This window comes from Crocodylus siamensis, chromosome 2 (genome assembly GCF_052110815.1).
Source record: "Crocodylus siamensis isolate JL-2025a chromosome 2, ASM5211081v1, whole genome shotgun sequence".
NCBI classification, from domain to species: Eukaryota; Metazoa; Chordata; order Crocodylia; family Crocodylidae; genus Crocodylus; species Crocodylus siamensis.
Genome location: NC_143396.1, coordinates 246,627,539 through 246,646,145, shown reverse-complemented (window position 1 = coordinate 246,646,145; position 18,607 = coordinate 246,627,539). Strand labels below are relative to the sequence as shown.

Here is an 18,607-nt window from a genome sequence, read left to right as displayed (position 1 = left end):
GATGACAGGTATCAGTATAGTGTCATCTATGATCTATAAAGTGAACTCTTAATTAAATGTTCCATTTTCTTCTGACAAAATTTCTGTTTCCTACTCATTGTTTCCCTGATACTTAATATCAACGCTTGATGATGAATTCAGATAATAATAATAATAATAATAATAATAGACTTGAGGTTCCAAGGCTACCTTAAGTGTTCTGCCAGTGAATACCATATGTAGCTAACTGCCTCAATGATGCTGAATGGTTTATATAACAGAGTTTCCCTCATGTATTCCAGTGGATTATGTCTGTGAAAATTAGTTATTATGCTGACATCTAGTCATTCAAAAATTTAAAAAAGGATTTAAAGATTTTTCTCAGAAAAAAACCCAAACAAAATGTTACTCATAGCTATAATCAGTGCAAATTTAGAAAATGAAAATGTAGAAAAATACATTTCTTGGAAGAACCATTAACCACTATAGATCATGCAGCCTCTTCCTGAGGAAAACCATGCAACAGGGAAGGAAAGTGGTTGAAATCTTAACAGCTTATAAAAGATTTCTAGGATATTTTACGCCCTGTAAATAAGCATAGGAATATTCTTGTAATACTGTCTGTGACTGAAATTATAAACATTTAATGACAACCACTGTATTTCATCACCAAAATAGTTTGTAATTTGTACTTTCTTGTACAATTTAAGCCAATAAACAAGCCTTTGGCTGAGGTCAGGAACTATTGGTTGAGGTCCAAAAATGCTGTGTGTACTCTGAAAACCTGTACAATTGCAGGTGATAACAGTGTAAGTTGTTTATCTCCCATGCCTGAATTGAGAAACATGTTTTCCCATCTATGCAGGGCAAGATTTAGCTACTCTTCTCTATATGATAATGGGTCCATTATAGTATTTTCAGATGCTATACCCTACACCTGCATCTACACATTCAACACTGAATGAGGATAGCTTTAACTTGCAACAGTCTTTACAGGAATGCCTAGAATGTTTGTGGGTAACAGCATATGGCACAAATGTTGGAGGATTACTGCTTCAGCCTTGCTCCTGGCCATCTACCTTTTACAGCATGCTGGGATCTAGTACATGATTCATACGTGGGTTTGTGCTACTCCTGGCATTATGCTCTTCCATGCAGGACTATGTTCCATATGTAAGAACCACCATGAATTGTAACCTGCCAACATCTGTTTCCCTCCGCTGGACGCCACAAAAAAAGTGCATGACCTGTGAGAAAATCTCAACTATCAACTCTATTAAAGGGAGTTCATTTTGTTTTAACTTTCCACTTAATATATATTAGAAGAATATACAAAGCTTTCAAAGCTTTTAATAAATACCAATGTCTGAAAAAGAGTGGTAACTTATTTGGGTGCTCCCTTCTAAATTTGCTTAAGAAAGCCACAATATTCTTTAAAAAAAGTTATTTAAGATTCTGGATGGTCCTGTCACTTTGGCTTAAAAACAAGGAAGATCTGCTTAGAAACCATGTACTTCCAAAATTTTTGTCCAAGAAGCATTTGTGCTTGTACAGTGTCCCTAAGCTGAGTAACTGGAGCAAAACAGTAGAATGTACATCTAAAATATACACCTTTCCATTGCCAACAGATAGTGTATAAGTGATTTTTTAATTCAAAGCCTTAAAGAAAAAATGCTGATTATATCCACAAACATAACTGAATTACTAATCTACTTTCACTGGCACAATTGGACTATTCTAACAGTTAACAGATTGCTTATTAATTAACAAGGGTAAACAAGACAATGCAATCTCATTTAGAGCGGGAGTTTTAATGCCTAAAAGTATTTGTGTTCAAAATGTTAATCCTGATAGGGCTTCATTAGAAGGAGTCTTAAAATGATTAAGTGCATTTCATTGTAAAGTACATTGAGTAGTATATCAGCAGGTGGACATTTCATACAGATGTTCCACTTATTGATATAATGCATTCTATAGCTATTTAAATTACCCTAACTCTGTAATAGCCAGAATTCTATTATTTCTGTAATGAGAGAACCCTGTACCTTTAATATTTCTGAATTTTAAATAAGGTGAATGACAAATTCCCAAACCACTATTTATGGCAAAATATGACCAAGAATTTTATTATTCAATTTATACCAGAGCTGCATTTTCACTTATGTTTCCTGAACTTGCCCTTATTTATTTTCCTAGGGTTCATTACTATTTCCCTACACAGCTCTTGATGTAACCACCATGTCTGACATATTTCCTTTCAGATGCTATTCATTAACCTAATATTACAACAGGAAAAAAAAACTTAGGTGCAAATAAAGCTGATGGTCCTACTTAACACTGTAAAAGCAAAGAAATTTAATATTCTAGTAGCTATTCTAGTTTAGTCTGATCTCAGTTACACCAGTACAAGTCTGGATTAACACAATGGAACTCTGAATCTGGTCCTGTAACCTTAATTCATCTTAACTATGTATGTACCTATGGCACACCTTATTACTATATGATGTTTGCCAGACCACGCCATTATACCATGTGATAGGATAAACCAAGGACCCATCTATTCATAAACAAAAATACATGGGATTAAATTAGGCCTTTATATGTAGATAGTTAGGCCCATGGCTGTTTTGTTTCAACTTTATTAGGTGTTATTATGGTTAATAGTAAAAGAGGAAAGGGATGAAACACCTATTTTTAACAACATTTAAAAGACTGTCTATAACAATACTTGCAGAGCCAGAGGACATAATCATGTAAAGGCAAACTTAAACACCATATAATTATACAGAATACAGTGAATTTAAAAGAGGTGTTATGATCTGTAATGTACCATCCTAAAGAGTCATTATCATTATATGTTTCCTGTGACATGATATGCCACAGTGTACTATATCTATTCATAACCTACATCTGTTGAAATGATTATACATAAATTGTGAACACAGTGATTGTGCACATGCAGTATCTGATTATTAGATCTTCAATATTTACTTTATTTTAAAAGCTAAGAGCTAGTCTACAGATTGAATTAATAATAGTCTCATGGTGAACATATTCATCACTTAACAAAAGTAAAGCAGAGAGCCAAGAATTTAAAAGTCTAAAGTTTGTGAGGCCCCAAACCCCAGGCACATGCCTGATTTTTGAAAGAGCAGAGCAACAGTTTCTGTTGCCCTCAGTGGAAACTTTTGTCTGTTCACCAGTTCAGAAAACCAAGAAGGTGGTTAAATATAGATTGAGACCCACCTGTGTTTGCATATCTTGGCTCAAGTTCTTTAATAATGTAAATGATCTTTCACAGTACGTAGAGAGATAAGAGTTACATATACTAGTACTGTTTAACTACAATGGTTATTATGAAGCATGCTTTCTTGCATTGTGGGTTCCTGTACATCATTGCTAAAGCTTTGGAGATCTTTCTTTCCTTTTTCTAGTCTCATTTGTAGTGTTTGTGGTTGCCATTTTCATGGCTAGAAGGGCTACTTGGGACACTTTTTGCAGTCATTCAAATTAATCATACTTTAAATTATCTGAAAAAGTATACTGTTGTGTGGCTTCCCATCAAACACTAGTTTTAGTCTACAGGCCAACAGCGCTGTGTCTGGAGTACCTAATATCCTGGATAGCTCAGTAGTTGAAGTATTGGGTACATCTACATGAGATGCTTTACTGCACATTACACTAATTTAATGTACAGTGGGCACGTTTACATGTTCATTAATGTCCACTGGTTACTGCACATTTAACTTAGTACTAAATAAATGCACAGCAACCAGAGTTTCTGCACAGTAGAGCCAGCAAATGCCTTTTTAGTGACACTATTGCACAGTAGTCTAATCATACTGTGCAGTAGTGGATTAGCACTATCCATGCTGTGACGTACTACTTACTGCACAGTGTTATTAGGCTACTATGCAGTTAGCTGTAAATACAGGTACTAGAAAATGGATGCATTAATTAATGCACTGTACTGCATGTATAGATGCTGACCAGGAGCAAATTATTCCCTGTCAGCCTAGGCAGCAAGGGGCTACAGCAGGGTATAGCTGTCCCAGCTTGGCAGGAAGTTGCCTGCCAGGCATGTGGAAATCAGGACCCGTCCTGATCTTCACATAGTTGGGAGAGCTGTCCCAGCTGGGTGGGCAGTTGCCCCCCAACCATGTGGAGATTGGGACAGGGGAAGGAGGTGGGGCTGCCCGATCTCTCCTCCTGACTGGGACGGAGCTGACAGCTTCCTTCTGTCCTCCAGAGCTCGGGGCTAAGCCCCTGTGTGTCCTCGGCCAACCTGGGCCATACATCTGGGGGAGCCTGGAGCTGCTGTGGGGTTGAGCAGGGCAGAAGCAGCCCTTGACTGGGCTGTTTCTGTAGGTCTCAATTTGCTCCCAACAGGGGCGCATGCGTAGCTGTGTGCTGGGGAGTGCTTGAATGAGCCTGAATTTTCTGTGCAGAAAATTCAGGTGCATTAATTGCATGTGTAGATGGGCCTGGTGTCTCTCACAGAGCATGGTAGAACACTCCTGCTTGACCACTAAGCCCCTGATTCAGCAAGGCACATGATTATGTCCTTAACACTATGTATAGGAACAGCTCCAATGAATGTGATAGGACTAATAGTGCGTGAAGTTAGATGCATGCTTACATACCTTGCTGAAGCAGGGTATGAGCAGGGTCATATAAAAGCAATTTTTGAAAAGTGGCTATTTTTCCTGTTTAAAATAATTTTTAAAATGACTGAAAACTGTAAAGAAAACTGTTAAATACAAATTTACTTTGCCACTAGGCAGTGTGCTAATCTAGTCCAGTGTCTATGTCTAAGGAAGAGCAGACCAGTGGTCTTCCTAGCCTTGCATCCTGCCTCTGGAAATGTGTCCCTTAATGGGAGTATTGGGTGCTCCAAATGAAAGTTCAAAAAACTTCCTTGTCCAAAGGGGAAACTTCTGCCTGATCTCTACTGATTAAAAAAAATTGTACCTTTATGCCCTGATTAATAATGCTTTATTTTCTGTTTATTTTCCCCCATCTACTATAACCATGCCAAATAGCTGAACTGCTTTTGTATAATTTTTTATTCCTTTTCTTTTAAAAAAAATCAACATTCAGACAAGCCTGGGAAAACTCATGGGAAAGTGTGAGAACGTAAGCTCTCTACCGCCTTTACTCTAATGGCTGCTTCTTCTCTTGCTCTAATGGTATCTCTAGAACTCATCAAAATAAAGAGCATGAGCCTGATTCACCCCTTTGTGTCTGTAGCACAACTCTACAGAATTCAGGAGTTGGTGTAAAACTGAAGTAACATAATTGAGACACACCCTCTTTGTTTAATATGATAAATCAACAGAATGTTTTTTAAAAAGTATTCTTGTTTCAAAGTTTTCTGTCAGTGGCTCTTTGAACTCTTTCTTTCTGCTGTGGTACAGCTTGTAATTTGTACCCCTACTGCACGAACATTCAGTATAAGAATATATATTAGTGAACAGAAAAGACAACGAATGATAAGTAACTCCTCAAACTAAAAAAGCCAAATGCCATAGCTGAAAAAATGAATGATGACTTGTTGTCTTTAAAAAAAAATACTGGCAAACTCTGGTGTTTTAATGGATTTCAAGGTTAAAAGAAAATGTCACCTAATATAGGAACTCTACTCAGTTGCAAACTGTGGGACTTAATCTATACTGAAGCTAAATTTTCTATAAGTATGCAGTGAAGTGCAAAAAATAGCAATTGAAAAATGACATGATTAAATGGCACAACATGCAATCATTTGCTCTCAATTATATCAATGTATCTTCTTCATTTCAAGGAGTCAGGCAGAAATATTGTTTTTTAAATGCCTCTATTAAATTGGGCACCAATAATAAAATAGATGAGAGTCCTAATAAGCTCATTTACGTAACATACATCACACACCACAACACTATTCTCTCCAAACGGGTTTGCTCATAGATTTGTCTCCATGTTGTCATCAGTCCTGGATATATTAAAAGATTTTAAAGGCATAATGCTGTCTGTATGACCATTCATGGGAAAACCTTTGTACAACTTTTCTGTTTAACCCTTGTGAGAACTTTAATGCTAATTATGGACAAAGTATTGATATAATATCTTTGCTGTCACATTTTATTAGGATGATGGTCACAACAGAATCTTGGACTGACATTTTAGAAATATCATCTAATTGAAAGTCAGAAACACAGAATGACAGTTTAAAGTAGATTATGACTTCTTTCAAAATAGTGAACCAGTTTTCTTTATTTAAAAGTCATACTTTTAATAGCATCAGACTCTGCTAAATTGCTACGCTGAGCACATCCCTGTAGAACTGTATGGTTAGAGGGCAGTATTTCCTCAACAAGTTTGAAATTTAATCTTAATCTTTCTTGTGGATATTTCCACATTTCCAATGAAGATTTTTTCCTTCTATACCTAAGTCAAACACCAAGTAGATATGTTAATAGCAAAAATTAAATACATTTTTCTTGTAAGGTCCATCTGTGTCAGTGTTTATGTTACACTCATCACTATGGTATCTGATTGAGTTCACTTTTAAAAAGAAATGCAAAGAAATGTATGTGCAACTTATACGCAAACAAAAATTACAAATAAAACAGAACTTTCTAGGGCTAAGAAATAGCACCTGTATTCTTTCCAGCTTGTCTCCTTTTGTATGGCATATGGATTAATACACAATAACAAAATCGAGATGTGATGCTTCTCCTAGTCTTATTCCATGAAAGCTGTTATTATCACTGTATGACACATTCTTTAATTTCTTTGTGCCATGCCTTGTGCTGGGTTAAATACTTTTAAAAATGTTTGTTTTTTAAGAATATAGTTCAGTGGTCTGGTACTTAGTTCAAATTCATATGTAATTAGCAATATGCAATATACTTTTCTTTGTAAATTAAAAACACTATTAAAATTCCAGTCATATAAAACAATATGAAGATTAAGTTACTCTAAAGGAAACTATAATAGCTTACAGATTGCTTGTATCATTACTAAAATGCTGGTATCTATTACAGTGTCTCTCTGGAATAAAGAATGCACTTTTGGCAATAATCTCTTTTAAAAAAAGTGTCCATTATTGTTAAGATGCTCCTATCGTAAGTCTATACTAGTCTGCAATTACAGAAAGGTAACATTTAACAATAAGAAAAAAGGGTGTTGGATGTAAATGTAGTTGCACATCTAAAGCATGAAATACCTTTTCAAAAGCCTTATTTCTTCTTTGCATGTGACAGAAGACCCTAATTAGCATTCATTTTCATATTAAAATATTTTAGAACTATTTACAGCAGATGCTGTGCATTCTGGGTTAAAGTGCATCCAGGGATTAACCATTTCTAAATAATTAAGCAAAACGAAGATGGCAGAAGAAACCAGTTTTCCCATATGGCATTGTTTGAATTGCTAAAATTTTCCAGTTTATGCCACTTTTTCATTTGTATTTTGGAAAATTATCTTTATAAAGAACAAATTTTCATCAAATGAGTGGCAAAAAATTCTCCAAAAAATAGATCACCAGAAGGGTAATGGTATACTGGGTGTATCTACATGAGACCCTTTACTGCTCAGCAGACTAATTTGTTGCACAGTAATGCATCACTGTGTACACAAGTGCTGCAATTATGGCCCAGTAGACTAATTTACTGCACTGCCAGATAGTCCCATCAGATACAAGTGGTATCTAACAGCTCAGAAAATTATAGAGTTTAAACGCACATGTAGACAGTGACGTTGGGATTAGCTCACTCTGACTTGAATTGAGCCAGAGTATATTTAGTCACGTTAATTGCATGTGTAGACATGCCCGCTATGCATATATTTAGAACTAAAACTTGAACTGCAATATCATTGTCCGTTATTAAAGTCATCTGTATGTATCTGATATTACTAACTTGGAACTTTTTCTAGGTTGAGTAAGTAACAGGTTCATCATAGTTTGCAAAACTTTCAGCAAATCTGGGCCTATCTTCAAGAGATGGAACAGCTTAAAACTTCCCATGGCAAGTTTCAAAATTCTGAAACCAAGCAGGCCTGGTAGGATAAACTAAAGTTTCTTTCCGTTTCATTTATATTCAAAACTTGAACTGTAATTTAGATTTTGCCTCAGCAATCAGACAGAAGTGCAAATAAATCCACCAGCAGAACTGTGGTCAGACATCTAAGTTTCATTTATCATGCAATGATAACCCAGTGATGTTCCCCACTAGTGTTTCTCAACAAGGCTAAATACACAAGTTTGAAAAGAAAAAAAATTGCACAATGGTATGCCAGTACCTGGAACAGTCAAGTCTACGCTCTGACGTTGCTACTGTATCTACTCCTTTCTTCCTTTACCTGCTCATTCCTGATGCAGCAGGCTGATGTATTTTCCTTGTCCCTCTGCAGGGGTGGATCCAGGTGTGGTTATATCCTCCCCACATTCAGCTGTGCTGTGCATGGCTTGTCAGTGCAGTTGTAGAGCCCAGGGGATAAAGACTGCTGCCACTCATGGCCCCATTCCCCCTCCAGCTGAATTTGGAGATGAGCAAGGACTGGGGAAGTACATGGCAGTGATGTTCACCCCCTCAGTTCCAGAACTGCAGTGACAAGTTGGTGAGTTCAGAGCGCTCACTTCATGCACAGCATAGCTGAAGGAGGTTACAGTTGCCCACTGAAGCCTCCCCTCGCTGGATCTGTCCACGTATCTCTGCAATGGCTCTGTCCAAATGGTAACTATTGTAAATTACAATAGACAAACTTCTCACAATGCGCTGGCTTTTTTCCAGATGAGAAAGCAGTGAATAGGGGGACAAAAACCCCCTCAAAAATTAATTTAGTGTTTTTAGAGACTTCAGAGAAGGCATGGAGGTGGTAAAGGGAAAATAAAAACAGCTATTGAGCAGGGAAACTATATCTCCTTTGGCTATCTCCTTCACATTGGGGATTCAAGTTCAGACCTCAGTGCACAAATGTACTGCTAAATCCATTCAAGGCAGTACAGACACTACAATATTTTCATGCATGCCTGCTATTCACATTGACTACTAACAAACTGTTTTGTGTTTCTTATCTTATTCTAAGAAACAATACATTTAAAAAGATAAATAACTCATTAAATAATATTATTTTATTCAGAGCATGTTACATCTTGTGCCTATTATATATCAAGGCTATCCAGGTTCTCAGTGGCTGGGGCCACAGGTTGAATGGGCCACAGACAAGAGGCTGCATGCCATGTAAGATGCTCACCACATAGGAGTCCACCCTCCCTGTTACGTGGGCAGCCCAGACCTCCCTTGCTGCATTTGCAGCCTTACTTCCTAGCCAGCCGGACTTGCCATGTGGACAACTTCCCTTTCTTTATGCTACAAGCAGTGCAGGCAGCCCAGCTTCTTTCATTGCTGCATGGCCAGTGTAAATAGTTCAGCCTCCTCCTCTGCTGTGTGCACAGCACATACACCCTGGTTCCTGTTGTGCACACAGTGCAAGCAGGTCCTTCCTCTACCACCACAGGCAGCCCAGCTCCTTCCATACAGTGCATGCAGTGCAAGCAGCCCAGACCCTGCCCCACGATGTGTGCAAAATAGGCCAACCAGGCCTCTTCCAGTGCACTGCCCCACCCCCAGAAGTGGGGGCAAGAAGCCAATGCTGGAGAGGGACAGAGAGCTCATAGACCCTGGCTGCCACTGCATCAAAAGCAATGAGGAAAGTGGCAGCCACCAGTTGGACACCCCTTTTTTATACAATAGTTTTCCATGTTTCCTGAGCTCAGACCAAAACAAAGCTCAGAGATCTCAGTTAGAGAGATTCCAATCCTTGTGGCAGAATAAAACAAGAGCCAGGCCAAAGAGGTTTCCTGTTCTGTTCAGTCTCTTCATTAGTAGAGAAAGGAAACAGGTGTGGAGAGTACCCCTTCTTTTGATCTGAACTCCAGAAAAGTGAAGAACAGCTGTGAAATAGTTCTTCTGTTTCTTCTCTTCAGGAAGAAGATATTTTGTTTCTTCCTTCCTTTCTTTTTTTCTGAAGAGAAAGAGTTTATCTAGGGAAAAGGGCTTGGTCTAATTTTTCTGAACATGGAAATAAAGAGAAGGGCACTCGAGGAGATACCCACACGTTTTCTCATTAGGACGTGAGTTGGGATTGTGGTCACATTGCTTAAATGAACCCTGTTGTTGTCCTCAGACAGATTTTTGCTATATATAAATTAGTTTATTTCAATATTTTAGTTGTCTAAATTAATACTCTCAGTTTTGATTTAGTTGAAATTCCATCCTTATCAAGCGGCATCTTCTTACCATGGATCTGAAGGTCTGAGTAAGCTATGGAAAGCTTTTATTCTGAAAAAGTAAACAATGATGCCTGTGAAAGCTTATGCATTTCTGAATAAGTTAGTTTCTGAGGTAATATCCTGCCCTACCTTCTGCCTCACTTCTATTCTATGCAGGATGAAGGCAGAATAATGCTTCAGTATTTGGAAGTATCCTAATCATGCAATGCTGCCAGGTACATGAAACATTTGATTTCTACCCTGATCCATCTGAGGAGGTGACTATTCATGTCTCTTAATTGCCCATTTTATTCCCCCTTTAATTTTTACTCCTTCGGACCCATAGGGGTTGTGGAAAAGGAGAATGAGTAGGACAAGAGCAAAGAGTTTTTAGCTGTACTGTAGTTTCCCTGGTAAAGAGAAAGTATGGCATTCCCAGTAGCTGGGAGGAAGTACAGGATAGACATCTGTTCTGAGGGGAGACCTCACAGCCTATTACAAGATGAGAAAATTCTGCCTCTTTACAACAAAACAGTAGGAGAGTCACATTGTGATGGAACTTACAGATAGTTGTCTGTTTCCAGATTTCCTCCCATTAACTTTATTGAAGAAGGGATGATCTAGACCATGGCACTGATCTGTTACTTTATTCCAGTTCTTCATAGTTATGAAAGGCAATAGAAATTCTCATAGATGCAATATTTGAGGCTGAAAGTCTGATCTTTTAATACAAATATACATTTTCTTCATAGAGAAACTGATATCTTTGCTGACATTGATTTATGTTTTACTCTGCATATAATTCAATTAAAATCAATGGGATAACTGGTAGCGTATAATGGCACTCAGTGAATGGAAAGGTATTAATATGGTCCATGAGAGCATGTCCTTTTGGGAAGATGATCTATTGACTTTCGGCTAAGACTAAACCTTGGAAATCCATCCTGTGTTGAGGCCAAAATTAGGAAATGTGAACTAACATAAAGTGCAATATGTCTTCTGAGGCAAGACTTGGTATTGAATAGTTATTGTTTATCATCAGTATATTCATATAGATCAATCTTGGTCTATTTTCAGGGAAAATGCATTTCTTTCTCTGTTCTAATCCTCCTTTCCCCTTCCTGGTTGCAAAAAAGAGGGAACAGCATCTCTGCAGACAGGCTTTCTAACCTGGTGAGGAGGTCTTTAAATTAGGTTCACTGGGAGACAGAGACCAAAGTCCTGAGGTAAGAGTGGAAATGGATGACCTGGAGGAAACACGAGCAGGAGGGGGCAAAAGTGGAGGCCTTCTCATTCTTCCTGAGAAAGTAGAGCAATTGGCTCTAGTTACCTCAGCTGTTTGTACATGGATGCATGGAACCTGGGAACAAGCAGGAAGAATTTGGAAGTCCTCGCACAGTCACGGAACTATGACGTAATTGGAACAGCAGAGACTTGGTGGCATACCTCACATGAGTGGAATACTATCATGATGGGTATAAATCATTCAGGAAGGACAGCAGGGTAGAAGAGGAGGAGGAGTTGCATTTTATGTGAGAGAGCTGTATGATTGATTACAGCTCCAGTCTAAAACTGGAGATAGGTCTGTTGAAAGTCTCTGAGGGCCTTTTTACATGTGCTCCCACGCATTCTGATTAGAATATGTTGGAACAGCCTCAATTAATCAAATCTGTTGGAACGTTTTAACCAGAACACTCCAGCAGGCAGTAGTGTCTTGTGTATTCAGCATTCCTGCTTTTCAAAATGGTGGTGGAGACTACTGCACCTGGCTGTACAGTTTGGGGAGGAGGTGAGCAGCTGACAGTGGTGAAAGAATAGGGTTAGGACATATTTAGAGAGCTAGACATGTACAGGTCCCTGGGGCCAGATGCAATGCACCCAAGGGTGTTGAGGGAGTTGGCCAATGTGATAGCAGAGCAACTGATTATCATCTTTGAAAACTCATGGCAGTCAGAAGAGGTCCTGGATGATTGGAAAAGGGAAAATATGGTGCCCATATTTAAGAAAGGGAAGAAGGAGGATCCTGGTTTCTAAAGACTGGTCAGCCTCATCTCAGTCCCTGGAAAAATCATGGAGCAGGTCTTCCAGGAATCCATTTCTAAGCATCTGGAGGAAAAGGTGACTAGGAACAGCAGCATGGATTCACCAAGATCAAGTCACGCCTGACCAACCTGATTGCCTTCTCTGATGAGATGTCTGGCTGTGTGGATGAGGGTGGGGGGAGAGCAGTAGACATGCTAGACTTTGACTTTAGTAAGGCTTTTGATAGACTCCAACAACATTCTTGCAAACAAGCTAAGAAAGTATGTGTTGGATGAAAGGACTGCAAAGTGGATAGAAAACCGGTTGGATTGTTGGACCCAAAGGGTAAGGTGACAGGACAACTGGTGCTCCTGTCCCTTCAAAAGAGCAAGCATGCTGAGATGCAGCTTGCAGGTGGCAATGGGGGCTGATTAGAGACTCACCTGGCTAGAAGAGGGCCGGGCTTGAACCACATAAGCCCTGGGCCTAAGATGGTCAGGCAATCGGGCCCTGGAAGCTGTGAAGACACGAGCTCCTGGCAGCAAAGCAGCAGGGCTCCTGAATTGACTGCATCTGGGTAAGCAACTCTGCAAGCCTGGGAACAGGGGATGGTTACCTAGGGCAGAGAGAAAGGCTTGTTTATGCAGGAAGGTAGTCTTTATTTTATGTTAAACCCAGAGAAGGTTTGGGTGTCTGTCAGATGGCATTAGTATTTTTATTAAGTTGCACTGGTGGTTTAGCCTTCAGCCTCAGTGGAGTATGGTCAAAGCTCAGAGAACTGGCAGCCCAGAAAGGGGCTGTGTGTGGGACCAGGGGGTCTGAGAGCCCAGAGAAGTCCATGAGTCCAGAAAGAGGCTGAGCACAGGACCAGGGGGTCTGCGAGCCCAGAGGAGGGGCTATTGCCAGAGACTGCCAAGGCCAGGCAGCCTGGTGATCCTGACTGTCCCAGAAGCAGGGCTAGGACCCAGGAGGGGCCATAGTAGGAAATTGAGTCTGGGGGGGAATTTATGTCAGAGATCCTGGAGGTTTCAACTGGCCTGAGTGTGGGGCCAGAGGCCAAGAATGCTAAAAGTCCAGGAAGGACCACAGCCAGGGACTGTCAGAGCCAGGGAGCCTGAAGATCTTTATAGACCCAGGAATGGGGCCAATGCCCAGGAGGGGGCAAAGGTCCAAAAAGGCCACTGCCAGGGACTGGTACGATCAGAGACCTGCAGGCAGGGAGGCCCATCTCGGAATTGTACCATGGGCCTGGACTAAGGGTGCAGTGAGAGCACAGGGGAAGGAGGCTGATGAGGCCAAGAGCTCTACAGTGTGAATGATGATACAATAACACGGAGGCAAGGGGCATGGCATAGGGGAGAATGGAGTCACACAATGATCCCTTAAGGTTACGGGTACCCTGGAGGGACACAGATGTGTCCCTTAAGCTGCAGGGGCACAGACAGGCTGAGAGGGCCCACTGAGTGTAAGAACTGAATCAAGACTATTGGGGTCTGGCAGAGGTTTGGGGTGCCTCAAATGGATGATGGCTCATCCTAAAGCCCATGGTCAGCCTCCCTTATTCAATATTTTATCAGAACAAGGCACGTTGGGTGACCAATCAAGGGAGGGCTACATTAGAGTAAGAGCCAGGAAAGAGATATGGCCACCACTGTGGCCCAAATCCTGTCACAAGTAGTAATCAATGGCTCAATGTCTAGCTGGCAGCCATTACCCAGTGGAGTGCCCCAGGGTTTGGTCTTGGGGCTGGTTTTGTTCAATATCTTCATCAAAAACCTGAAGGTGGGATGGAGTGCACCCTCAGAAATGTTGCACATGACACCAAGCTGGAGAGAGCAGTAGATAGGGTGGAGGGTAGAGCTAGGAGGTAGAGAGACCAAGACAAACAGGAGGATTGGACCAACAGAAATCTTGTGAGGTTCAATAAGGAGAAGTGCAAAGTCCTGCACTTAGGGTAGATAATCCTATGCACCAGTACAGGCTTAGGACTGTGCAGTAAAGCAGCAACTCTGCAGTACAGGAGTTACAGTGGATCTGGGGATTACAACAGACAAGAAGCTGAACATGAGCCAACGGTGTGCCCTTGTTGCCAAGAAGACTAACAGCATACATTAGTTGGAGTGTTGCCAGCAGATCAAAGAAAGGGATTATTCCCTTCTAATTGGAAGTGGTGAGGCCACACCTGGAGTACTGTGTCCAGGTTTGGGCCCACCACTACAGAGATTTGGAAATTTGGAAGTCCAGGGGAGGGCAATGAAAATGGTTAGGTGACTGGGGCACATGACTTACGAGGAGAGGCTAAGGGGGTACATGATTTATGAGAAAAGACTACTGAGAGGGGATTGAATACCAGCCTTCAACTACCTGAATGCTGTTTACAAAGAAGATGCAGCTGGATTGTTCTCAGTAGTGGCAGATGCAAACATTGCTTCTTGTTCTCTCACGCTGCAGCAAGGGAGGTTTGGATTAGATATTGGGAAAAACTCTCTCACAAGGAGGATAGTAAAGCACTGGAACAGGTTATCCAGAGAGGTTGTGGAATGTCCATTGTTGGGGGGTTTTAAGACCTCGGTAGATGAAGGCTTGGATGGGATGAGATAATTGGGTCTGGTTCTGCTTTCAGCAGGGGGTTGGACTAGATGACCTCCTGAGGTCCTTTCCAACTTAAATTTTCTATGATTCTATGAAAATTTCCTGCATTGCTGATGGCATTAGAAGAGGTGATCTCTTCATTTTCCAGTAAGGAATCTTCATTCAACTGCAGAGATAAGGCAGAGAGAAACAGCATTTTCCAGAGATATAAGACCTCTGGATAAGCAGATGGGAGAATGAGAAGACACAAAACAGGCCCATCTTCAAAAACACCCAGAGTAGTGAGGGTGGTGAGGACAAGAACAAGCATAGGGCTCTCTCAGAAGATGAAAAGCTAATCATGGCCATCAACATTATCCCTCTTCATTTGTGTCCTCTAAGGCTAGATGCAGAAATGACATACAAACCTGTATAAGTAATTGGAAAGTAGTTCAGATCTGTAACACAGTAGAAGTTCAAGGCATATAAAGCACTTTCAAAATGGCTGAAACTGGTTTAAGATAAACCTGGATGGATGTAGTATCAGACTTAACTGATCTAGATTAAATCAGTTTATTGAATTTCTGTCTTGGATCTAAGAGATCATCTGGCCTGTTTCATGGGGAAGGGAAAAAACAGTTGCTACCAATCTCCAGGTTTCCATGGTGAGGAAAGCTGGAAGAAGAGCTATGAGTCATTAGCACTATCTGTGCCATTTCACAATATTAATTCCAGGGTTACATTACAGGATCCTGGGGCAGTTTCTCTCCAACCAGGCAGTTCTTTGTATTACTAAATTTGACAGGGGGAAACAGCATATACACTCAACTTTACTATATGATGCTCAAATACAGAACAGTTGTGCTTAAGAGGAAGGGAGGAGCTGATGAGTCTCAGCTCTATTTCCTCTTCCTGATCCATTGTAGGGCCAGCTGTTTCTATCAGCCATATTGTTGGATGTGTAAGGGACTAACAGTGGGATGTACCTAGACCGCTTCATAGGGTGTGAAATAGGTCTGTATCTAGTTGGAGGTGAGGGGGAGCAACTGTACGGAGTTTGGTTATTGGTGTCTACACAGCATTTTTTAGTCCCTCAGATTTTGATAATGCTCTGCTAGCTTATCCTGCCTCCATTTTTGCAGAGGGATCCCCTTGGGTTATCACTACAGCGTGGGTGACTGTGCATTCCTACAACAGTACAGATAATAAAAAGGGAATTAAAAAAAGAAAAAAACTCAAACATATTCAGGGGTTTATTCACTTTGTACCTGAGCCCTGCCAGGTGCAGGACTTAGGGTGAAAGGCAAATATGTCTCCCTTGGTTCTTCCTTTTGGACCTCTTAAAAAAGCCTCAGGGCTTACCAAATGTGTCTGGCTGCATGTGACCTCAAACAATGCATGCAAGGTGGGTAGTTTGGAGTTATTTAGTTTGGCAGCAGGATCTGCTGCCTCCCAAGGTTTTGGCCAGTATAAAGGAACCATAGAGTAGAAGGCAATAGGGAGCAAAGCTGTGTCTAAAAAGAGCAAGATTGGCAAAAAGGGAAGTGAAGCCAGAAAATTCACAGTGCACAATCTACAGGAAAAATGTAATGGGAACAAGGCTACAATCTCAGACAGGCTATTTCATTTTAAATTTGAATTTGAAATCATAGTGGATTTATATATGTGCTTCAGGAGTGGGGGGGAGGAGGAGGGCGATGGGCACTTTAATTAGTGCAGCTCTCAGAGCTGCACTAATTAAAGAGCTCAGAGGGTCATGTGCATCAGTGTCATGTATCAGTGTCCCCATGCTGAAAAATGGTGGCAGGGTGCTTTAAATAAAGCTCTTTGAATGAGCTTTTGTTATAGTGCCCCCACCACCATTTTTCAGCATGGGGACACTGATACACATGACACTGGAGTCTGCTGGAGCACAATTATTATCCTACTCCAGAAGACTCAATTAAGTGAGTCTGGAAATTAATTGAGTTTGCTCCAATGCACTGTAATTACAGCACATTGGAGCAGCCTGCCTGCACTTGTATAGGCACCCATAGTACTCTGACTTTAAATGGGAATATCACAACCTGAGCTTTCTTGGGCAGCAATAAGTAGAGGGTTGAACTGTAACTCAGAGATGTAAAAAAAAAAAAATAAAAATCTTTGCTTCCCAATGGCAATGCCAGAATCCCATATTCTGGGCAAAACTCATTCAGCATCTGTCTCATTATATTGTGATATATAAATGATATATAAATGATGTTGGATGGGATATCAAGAAGATTCACTTCAAGTTCCTCAGCTCTTTGTAAATGACATTCAGATACATCTGTGTTTTGAAGCAGTCCTTTTCTATACTGTTCAATACTGAAAGTCATTTAGTTAGTTATATTTAAATCCCAATAAAACTTAGGTAAAAGTTTCTTTATCTGTGAAAAGATCTGGAACTCTGGATTCACAGCTCTTTTTTGATAAACATATTTAAATTATTACAAAGGGTTTTTTTTCTCTTTATCATCTTGGACATATAAAAAGGATTAAATCCTGCCTGACTTCTGTTGACTTGAAAACTATTTTGCATGCTTCTGTTACATTCACATTGAATTTCTGTAATTCTTTGTTAGCAGCTCTGTGAAAAGCATCATTACAAAAATAGTACTAAGTCCAGAATCTAGTGACAAAAATCACCTGCACCTGTAGGAAGAGTTAACCCATTTTTCCAGTCCCAAAATGTCTGCACTGGCTTCCAAGTTGCAGTCAAAGTTAAAATTTGTATTTAACACAGTGGATCTCAACTGTTTGTCTGTGCCTCAAGGCTCAGGTCATTTACTTTTTAAAATCCATGTTGTTTGCTTTTTCCTTTTAAGTAATAGTTTGGATGGGACTATAATATTATGCTGCATCCAACTTACTTTGAACCTTATCAGATGGACATTTAATTGAACTGTTTTTAAGATTTGCAATATTGACTATTATGCAAAGCTTTCAGTTAGTTACAAGGAAGAGTATTATGCTAAGTCATTAACAAACTGATGGTTAGATACCTATTGCCATCTATGTTGCTTCAACAGAAAAGTTTAGTTGTTTTAGGCCTAGGAAGTAGAGGTAACTGTGAGCAATAAATGAAGAAATATTTATGATGCATCATCTGATATGCTTAGCCACCAATTTAATTATCAGTCAAATCGATATTCAGAATTACAAATGTTTTTGGCAGCTGGAAGTTCAGTACCTGTATAGGAAAAGCTTGTATGCAGATAGGCAGAAGCTCTATGTTCTGGAGCATACAACGTGTCATGTACTGCTGGGGACACTTAGTGGGAATGTTCACATATATTTTGGTTGCCATTTTTTCCAAAAATGCTGAACATCCATCAAGGCCACTAAAGTTAATGGAAACTTAAGAGTTCCCTTAAAAATCAGGCTGCTTATTTGTAGGTTCCCAAATAGAGATTTGCAAAGCTAATGTTGAAAAAAATGCGTTATTTACTGGTTTATCAAAAATAAAATTCAAAACATCTGAAAAATGTTGGTGGCATTACTGACACCAATGAATATGACATCAGAAAAGTTTCTCAAACAATATGCTCTGATATTTCAACTGAGAGGACTGGAGGACCTTTCTGAGGCTGACAGGCAATGAGCAATAGCATATTACTGAATACTGCTTGAGTGGATTTTGAGATAGAGGAACCCTAGCAAGTCCAAGTTTGCCCTTGAATAGATTTGGCTGTGAGCCAAGACCATTTTCACTACCTTTTTTGGCTCATGAAGGATCATTGCTCTGAATTGAGCCTTTAGAGT

At 40.1% G+C, this 18,607-nt stretch overlaps 1 protein-coding gene across 4 annotated transcripts in view; it reads right to left on the bottom strand.

The window, feature by feature from the left end:
• AKAP6 (A-kinase anchoring protein 6) overlaps positions 1-18,607 on the bottom strand; it is a 351,442-nt gene that overhangs the window by 46,678 nt on the left and 286,157 nt on the right. The gene's annotated exons all lie outside the window — the stretch shown is intronic.